Here is a 10,190-nt window from a genome sequence, read left to right as displayed (position 1 = left end):
ATATTCATGCATGAAAATTAAGCGCGCATTCTTAATAAACATACATAAATAAGTTATCAATCAAACGGTTAAAGAAATTGAATCAACAACTTATGAAATGCAATTAGAAGTAATCAAATCAAAATGCAAGCATAAACATATATTTCGAATCACCCCCTAGCTAAAGGGGGTTTAGTTTATTATAACTTTGAAATCAAAGAAATACCTAAACATTCCAACAACTCAAACTTGAATTGTATGAACGTTTAGGCACTCTTCTCTTCCATTCCTCATACGTACAAACAAAGAGAATTGAATTTAAACATTGAAATCAAAGAAACACCTAAACATTTCAACAACTCAAACTTGAATTGTATGAACGTTTAGGCACTCTTCTCTTCCTCGTTGTTGTAGCACAAGGTCTAAGGATAGTTTGATGGTGTGAATGGTTTGGGGAGTGGTGTTTGGATTAATAGGGAAATGGAAAAATGGTGTTTGGATTACAAGGGAAATGGAAAAATGGTGTGTTGTGTATGAAAAGAGATGATCATGAATGAATGAATGCAAGGGTATTTATAGGAGTAGTGGAGGGAACATATGGCTATGTCATTTGTAGGTGAAGTAGGTGGATGTTGTAGGTGAAGTAGGTGGATGTTGTAGGTGAAGTGGATGTTGTAGGTGAAGTAGGTGGATGTTGTAGGTGAAGTGGATGTTGTAGGTGAAGTAGGTGGATGTTGTAGGTGAAGTAGGTAAGTGATAAGTGATATGATATGTGGTTATGATATGATAAGTGGTTAAGTGGTGATGATAAGTGATAAGTGATTAAGTGATATGATATGTGGTGATGATAAGTGATAAGTGCATGTGGGTTAACTAATGAAGGAAATGCATGTGCAATGACAATGTGTTAGAATGGATGTGTGTTATGCATGGCATGATTGGGATTAGGAAAGGTTTAAATGTCCTAAAACTAAAGAGAACAAGGTTCCAACACTTTGGCTCCAATTAGGTCTTCAATTTCGTCCAACACTTTGGCTTCAAGCATAAGCTATCCGTCCTTAGCCCAAAAGTGCTCCAAAAGTCTCCAAAATGCATCTTTTTGCTCCTTTAGTCCTTTGGACCTACAAACACACGAAAATAGCTTAAAGTACTAAAATAACTAAAGAAACATAACGTAAATGTACGAGAACAAGCCATTTAAGTCGCATAAATATGCTCCTATCAGTAGCAACATTCACAATATGTATGTATGTAAGCCATGTCAACTAACTCAGCATATGATGTAAGTAACCCAGGTAATGTCAATCAATGCAGAATATATGTCAGCCGGGGTCACCTAATGTGACCTATACGGCTAAAGCTAGAGCTCAAATCCACAACTCAATCACTACACTTACACACGAGTAGGAACCACCTAAAGTGGTCTGTAAGACAGGACTGGGTGTAAATAAATATGCTTAAGTGCTACAATCACGTGAAGACTGTGCGAATAATCGTGAGTCACCTACGAGTCGGAACCACCTAAAGTGGTTTGTACGACAAGACTGTACACCTACCTTGGATCCAAGATGAGCGTGTGGTGCGGGAGGTGAACATCACGTGAAGGATTGTGCCCTACTTTGGGCGGGAGCACTAACACTAGGGTGCAGGTTTATGAGCTCTCAATGCATCTCACACAACTACTAATTCACAACCATAAACTATAAACTTACCTAGTACTTACCTGTGCGTCCGTAACACCAAACATACATATATGCATTTAAAATAGGCAAAGCTATGCATGGCATTTAAAACATATAAACATTCAATTTCATTTTCTGGGAAAATTCTCAAGTATATAGGTGTATACGGAAAACCAAAAGCCCACTCACTGGTATGTGGAAGGGTCGTAACCCCCGAGCCTTGAGTGACTACGTTCGTCCTCAGGATAGGTCTTACCTATATGCGAAACAACTATAAAAACGTCAATTTAAAGTACATAACCAAAACTAGGTAACAACTTATCATACAATGCTCAAATGGAGTGTTTGAATACACCAACGTGATCTAGATCATTAAGTTCTGTGAAAATCTTAAGCATTGACAAAGCATTCATAATTATGAAAAGCATGATACTCCTGCCAAGAATTTGCTTAACTCAATCATGACTAGTGACTTTTACTACTTACAAATATAAGTTCATAACGATTAGGTGAAATTCCCTTATATTCTAGCATTAAATCCCTGCATACAAACTAAGTATGCATCCTTAATAAACATACAAGAATAAGTTCTTTATAAAGCAAATAAGTAAATCGCATTCATGTTTTATGAAACAATAATTGGATGTAATAGTTTATATAAAACATATAATAATGGCTTCGAATTCACCTCTAGCTAAAAAGAAACTTAGTTACACATGTTCATCATAACTAAAAAGCAATCTAAAATAAACATTGAAACTTAAAACAAAGAGAGAAAGAACTATGAAAATTCCAGCAACTTCAATGGATGAATGGTAGGCGCGACACTCTCTAGATCGCTGCAGGAATTTCATATATATAGGGAGAACGACTAAATCCAAGGAGGAAAAGGTTTTGGCATTTTGAATTATTTTAGGACTTTAAAAATCAGGTAGAGTGTTGGAATGTGATTAGGATTCCTCCTTGCAATTGGAGATAAGATAAGATAAGATTAGATAAGATAAGATAAAATAAGATAAGATAAGATAGGAGAAGATAAGATAAGGTAGGATAAGATAGGATAAGGTAATGTTCCTCTCCAACTAGGATTCCTCTTTCTTGTCTAATTCCTTGCCTTCCAAGTGACACACCCCGACCGAGATCAGGGCGTGCTGGCCGTCACACGAAGGTGACGTAACCATGTGCACGTGCGAAAGCTAATAAGATAGTAGTATAAAAAGTACGAATAATTAAAAACTAGCATACAAAGTACTAAAACAAGTGCTAGCGTAAGTGAGATACAAGTTCAGAGCAAGACTACAGCAGTCCAAAAGAAAAGTTGCGACATAAGTACACCCGAAGGTGACCCTACGCTGGTGAGTGTCTGTCAGAAAAGCCGGAAGAACCCTCTGGGAGACCACCGAAACTGCTAAGCAACTAGAACCTGGAGGGGCGCAAAACAAAAGCGTGAGTGGGCAAAAACAAATCTTTTCTAAAACCATTTAGTAAAATACTTTCTAACCCCTCGATATTAAAACCTGTATACTTCCCAGAAAATAAACATATATACGTATGTATATAAATGTGCCAAACATGCTCAAGGGTATGCCAATCATGCTCAAGATATGCCATGTCGGAACCTCATAATGAAATGCAAGTGCTCAGGTATAAATCAAATCAATAACATGTAATCTGGCAGTCGGAGTCACCTAACGTGACCTGTACGGCTGCATATAGAGCTCAAATCTCAAAATCAATAACTGAACCTGCCCACGAGTCGGAACCACCTATAGTGGTCTGTACGACAGGCCTAGGTGTAATATATATATATATATATATATATATATATATACGCTCTAGTGCTACGATCACGTGAAGGCTGTGCGAATAATCGCGGGTCACCTACGAGTCAGAACCACCTAAAGTGGTCTGTACGACAGGACTGTGCACCTAACTTGGATCCAAGCTAAGCGTGTGGTGCGGGAGGTGAACATCACGTGAAGGACTGTGCCCTACTCTGGGTGGGAGCACTAACACCGGGGGTGCAGGTTATGAGCTCTCTAAGCATCTCAAACCACTACTGAAATGTAAACATGTATACCACTTACCTGGCACTTACCTGTGCGTCCACAGCACCAAATATGCATATGTATATGTGTACCACTACTAATGTATGCAATGATGCATAAACGATAATAATATGGTGCATGGCATAAAACACTTAACCCTTTTTAAACAATTTCTGGGAAAATAAATGTATATAGGTATATACGGAAAACAAAAGCCCACTCACTGGTAAGTGGAAGGGTCGTAGCCCCCCTGCCTCGAGTGACCACGCTCGTCCTCGGGGTACGTATCACCTATACACGAAACAACTACAAAAACATAAATTTTAAAGCACATAACCTAACTTTCGTAATAACTTCTCATACATTGCTCAAAATGGACAAATGAATATACCAACGTGCTCTACACAACCTCAGGATCACAACCATATTTTTAGAAAAAATTTCCTCCACCGCACGCGCCCCCACGCGCCGGCCACGCGCAGGCACGTGCGGTGCACACGGACGGCGTCAACTGACGCCGTGAGGAATATTCCATTATTTCTAACGGATTCCGTCAACGGCGTCAGGAATATTCCGTCAACTCTGACGGAATATTCCGTCTTCTTCCCCGTTCAATCTCCGGTGCCGTCGCCGGCGCCGGAAAACTGGAAAACCTATAAACCGTGTTTTCTCACTCGTTTTTCAACCGTTTTCCACAATTCTTGAACCAAAATAACACCTAGAACTAGGAGAACACGACCCAACAACTTTTAAGGCCTAAAAACTACTAGATCATTGATGCGAGATTTATACGCACACAAATTAAACCCTCTTTTCGTCAAATTGTAGTATATGTATAAGTAGGGATCGTTCTGGACCGGGGATTAGGAGGGATTGTTAATCACTTGGATTTGACTCAAAAACGTAAAATAACAATATGAATGTATTTCTAACTAATCTAACACTTTAAAATAAATGGGGGATTGGTTTTGGATGAATTTAAACTAAAAACAAAAACTTGGAATTAAAACAGATTCTAAAAACGAAATTAATGAAATAGAATGATGAACAACTAGTTAGAGGGTTCCTTATCCACACATGAACATAAGCATATAAATTGACTCCCAGTTATGACTTCAACAAACGATGAATGACAATGCTCCAAGTTAATTAGGTTCGCTTAAACTAACTTTCAGATTTCCCTAGATTCATTGGATTGAATGGGATACGCATTACAACCAAATTATTCCTAATCAAAGTCCCTAACCATGGAATACGCATGATAGAGACATTCAACAAAGATCATTAAGTTCAACGGAAATCATAAGCATCGACTAGGCATTCATAACTATGGAATACGCATGTTAATCCAGCCTAGGGTTTACTAAACACAATCGTGACTAGCGATCTTTACTACTCATGAATATAAGTTCATAACGATTAGGTGAAATTCCCTTATATCCTAGCATCAAGTTTAGACATGCAAATTAAGTGTCGACCCTCAACCCACATACATAAACAAGTTCTTAATCAAAACAGAAAAGTAACCCACATCTAAAGTTCATGAATTCATAACTGGAGTAAATCAAATCATAACCAACATATGTCCATGGCTTCAAATTCACCTCTAACTACAAAGAAATTAGTTTCACATGTTTAACATAATTGAATAACAAGTTAAATTAAACATGAAAACAGAAACAAGAAAAGAAAGAACGAATGGATGGAAAGTTAGCTACGGGGTTCATCTCCACATATGTTATACTTGCATAATGAAACGATTTCCAATTGCATTTCAATAAATCATTAATTCTCAACGCCCCGGGTTAATTAGGTCCGCTTAAATTAACCGTCAAGTTTTCCTTAAGTTAATGAATTGGATGGGTTAGCGCAACGCAATTCACAACATTCTCCAAAAGTCCTTTACGTGAAAAGCACAATAAAGATACAATCAAAGATCATTAAGCATCATGAAAACTATAAGTGTTGACGAGGCATTCGTTACTATGGAATACGCATGAAACTTATGCCAAGAATTCGTTTAACGCGATTGTTTATAAGCAACCTCCACTACTTGTGAATATAAGTTCGTAACTATTAGGTGAAACTCACTTATATTCTAGCGTCATATTCATGCATGAAAATTAAGCGCGCATTCTCAATAAACATACATAAATAAGTTATCAATCAAACGGTTAAACAAATTGAATCCACAACTTATGAAACGCAATTAGAAGTAATCAAATCAAAATGCAAGCATAAACATATATTTCGAATCACCCCCTAGCTAAAGGGGGTTTAGTTTATTATAACTTTGAAATCAAAGAAACACCTAAACATTCCAACAACTCAAACTTGAATTGTATGAACGTTTAGGCCCTCTTCTCTTCCATTCCTCATACGTACAAACAAAGAGAATTGAATTTAAACATTGAAATCAAAGAAACACCTAAACATTCCAACAACTCAAACTTGAATTGTATGAACGTTTAGGCCCTCTTCTCTTCCTCTTTATTGAAGCATAAGGTCTAGGGATAATTGGTTTGGGGGATGGAAGTGTGGAATGGAAAAGGAGTGGTGGAGAAGTGGAAGGGGAATGGAGAAATGGTTTTTGGATTACAAGGGAACTCACGGCTAGGGGAGGGAATGGAAGTGTTTGAGGGGTGTTGTGTATGAAATGAGATGTACATGAATGAATGAATGCTAGGGTATTTATAGGGGTAGTGGAGGGAACATATGGCTATTTGTTTAAGCATTTGTGTGGAAGAATGATGGAAAAACAGCTAGGACACATGTGAAAACTGGAATTGCACAAGGGGAGCAAAGGGAACCCACGGCATGGATGGATTTGTTTGTGTGAAGTGTGTGTGAATGCATGTGAAGATGCTAATAAATAATGCATGTAGGGTTAGGAAATAAAATCATAACTTAAAGGGAGATGATTAAAGGGTGTTGAAAGGTTTGAAATGCATGTGTAATGGCTGAAATTGTGAAGAATGAAAGCTGGAAAATAAAAGGGAAAGCTGGAAAGGCATTGAAAGCCCACGGCAAAGGGGTTTTTGGTGGTGTAAATGCATGTGAATGCATGGCATTTGAAGTGATTGTTGTTTGGAAATGAATGTGATGCATGTGAGTTAGAAATGTGGCTGAAATGATGAGAGACAAAGTGGAAGAATGTGGTTGAAATGGTTGAGGAAGGCACGGCAAGGGATTAGGGGGAGCATGTGCTTGTAGGGTTGATATGTTTGAAGATGCATGTGTTGAATTGGTGGTTGAATGATGAAAGAATAAGTGAATGATTATGATAAGTGATAAGTGAATGATTATGATAAGTGTATGATATGTTAAGTGATAAATGAATGATATGTGGTGAGTGATAAGTGAATGGAAGTGATAAGTGATAAGTGAATGGAAGTGATAAGTTAATGGTTTGATAAGTGAATGCTTATAATAAGTGAATGATATGATAAATGAATGCTTTAAGTGTTTAAAATAGGGAACAAAGCCCTTCCTTGCATGGCAAGGAAGGGAGACACAAGGAAACACACGACAATGTCCTAAGGTTGCAAGGAATGTTGTTTTTGTGTTCTAAAATGCGTAGGAGTCTTCAATGATGCTTAAACATGAGGTTTTTTAGGATTTAACTTTCCTAATTCAAGTCTTTAATTTCGTCCATCCTCTTGGCTCCAAGCATATGATATCCATTCCAATCTCTAATTTGCTCCAAAAGGCTCCAAAAGGCATCATTTTGCATACCTTGCCCTTAGAACCTGAAAACACACAAAAGAAGCATAAAGGAGTAAAATAACTAGAGAAACATAACGTAAATGCACGAGAACAAGCCATTTAAGTCGCATGAATATGCTCCTATCAATCATACCTGTCCACAAACTCCAAAATCGGCCGACTTCGAACCAGGCTATCCCAACATCCAAATCCGTCCAACGAAGTACTCCTAGGCTCCTCGTGACACCACCAAGCTACCTACGAGCTTAGAAATCCCAAAAACTTGATGAATAATTTTTGCATGAACAGTACACAAATCGGACTACCTCGAATCGACGTGAAAACGTTGGAGTTCTCACCTGGAAATGGTATGATCGTGCTCCCCTCGACCTCACGAGCTCAATTGTGCCCTTGGTTTCCTCGATCTGTGAACGTTCGAGTGGGTGTGTGTTTGTCCGTACGTTTATGGTGAATGGGAAGGGAGAGAGAGAGAGACGTGAGACAAAGACAGAGAAAGGGATAGAGACAGAGAGACAATGAAGGTGAGAATGTGTGTGTGGCCCAGCACCTGCCAACACCACACCAAGTAACCAAAAACATGACGAAAACGAACTAGGGGCAAAGTTTTAATTTCACACGTACATTAACATGAATTTTGGGACGGGATGTGACAATTTGGTATCAAAGCCTAACCCTGGTCGCGTGTGTGCCGACGAGGATGTCGGGCCCCTAAGGGGGGTGGACTGTGACATCCCACATTGCCCAGGGGAGTGATCCTTATATGTATATTCCCATCTCTACCTAGCACGAGGCCTTTCGGGAGCTCACTGGCTTCGGGTTCCATTGGAACTCCGAAGTTAAGTGAGTAGCGCGCGAGAGCACTCCTAGGATGGGTGACCTATCGGGAAGTTCTCGTGTGAGTTCTCGAAAACAAAACCGTGAGGGCATAGTTGGGGCCCAAAGCGGACAATATCGTGCTACGGTGGTGGAGTGGGCCCGGGTTGTGGTGGGGGCCCGGGCGGGGATGTGACACCAAGCCTCAACTTTAATTTCTCATATTTTAGCACATATCTAGCACCATTTAAACACCAAAAACGTCCAGCCCATATGTTATCCAATCCGAGTCTAAAACTGCTCTAAATTGCTCCATTTAGCTATTTATTGTCATCTTTACTAACTGGACCTACAATAATACGAAAATAACTTAAATTAACAAAATAAATGGAAATTAATTAAGTAAATACAAAGAAATAAGATAACAAAATCACATAAATATGCTCCTATCAGTATACAACTGAGATTTTGGATTTAGTCAAATTAAGTGCTCAATCAGTTGATTTAATGCCATTTACTTGCCTTTTTATTTATTCTTTACCTTTTGTTATTGTGATGTAATTCGGTGTCATTCTTACTGGGCGGTTATATTTTTCTCTTAATTTTGTTTGACATTATTATTTGATCAAGGACAGCATTGTTTATACTCAAAAACTGATTAAATAAACTGTGTAAAGAACAGTTGTTTTTAATTTAAGAGCTGTGACGAAAAATAACTTACTGTCTTGTGAATCCCTGTCCTTTAATAATATCAAAGGCCAGACATGGCTTCTGTGCTGTATATTCAAATTATTGAAAATACAGAGCATAGCGCGGAAAAGGGCCAGGAAACTGCTCTATTAAGTATTAACCGCATGAAATGTTGCAACACATAACACTACACTAATATCTTTTATTGGATCTCCTTTTATATATAGGTAACAAGAAAAAAATTATCCACCGTTGTGATAGCAGTAATTTCAGTAGCGGGAGCAGTGTTCGTAGTCATCATCCTATTGCTTTTGTGGAGGTTTAAAGCAAAACTGAAAGGTAGGATGCACAGTTTCCATCCTTTTGGTGGATGAGAGGGGAAATTTTTTTAGTTAATGAAACTGGTAATTGTTCCATGATATATTCTCCTTTCCATTTCGTTTCTGACTTACTTTTCTGCCATTAGTTGTTAAACAGTCTCTTCGTATGACTGTTGTTTTTTTAAATTTATGATTTTGGTCGGTGTTTATTCCCTCTGGTGTCATCCACCCCACATCCCCTCTTTGTCGTTGTCCAACAAAAGCAATATCATTTGAATGATGAAACATTAAGTTAGCATCTCAAGCAAACGGTATTTACCATTTCCCCTTTAAATGAATTTTAAGATCAGCTCCAGTCCATATTTGTTTTACAATGTTCTATCATTCATCATATAGTTTCACAAAGATCGTGCATAATTCTTGCTGAAACGGTTCTTAATGTTCAACTGTCTAGAAATAGCTCTTGAAATTGTCTTTTACATTTGTGATCTTGATTAAGAACAAATGATCTACAATTTCCTTCCTGCATTCCGCATGTATATAAATAGTATCACCTATCGTATATATACATTTACAAATTTTACTTGTTCTATACAGTTTTGAAACTCGCAACATAAAACCCCTCTATTATCTCTATGAATATATTTCCAAAATATTTTAAACACCCAGTAACGCACGGGCACTTTTTCTAGTACTCTATATTAAAGCGGAACGAGAAAAACACTGTTCATAAGCAACAGTGTTTTAACGTTTTTATCCAGATACTTCCAAACCCAAATCCCTAGCTACTCATCGAGATCAATTTCACCACCAGATTCCTAATGTTCAGCGAACCCAAAACTCACTCACTCTATTCCAGAAACCTGCTTGAGAAAAGCAGCAAATCGGCAAAGCAGAAGCTGCCGGAGGAAGAAGGGAATTTTCTTTTTAAA

Source organism: Pyrus communis, chromosome 13 (genome assembly GCF_963583255.1).
Source record: "Pyrus communis chromosome 13, drPyrComm1.1, whole genome shotgun sequence".
NCBI lineage: Eukaryota > Viridiplantae > Streptophyta > Magnoliopsida > Rosales > Rosaceae > Pyrus > Pyrus communis.
The sequence above is the reverse complement of the archived record's forward strand: the minus strand, read 5'-3'. Positions refer to the sequence as shown.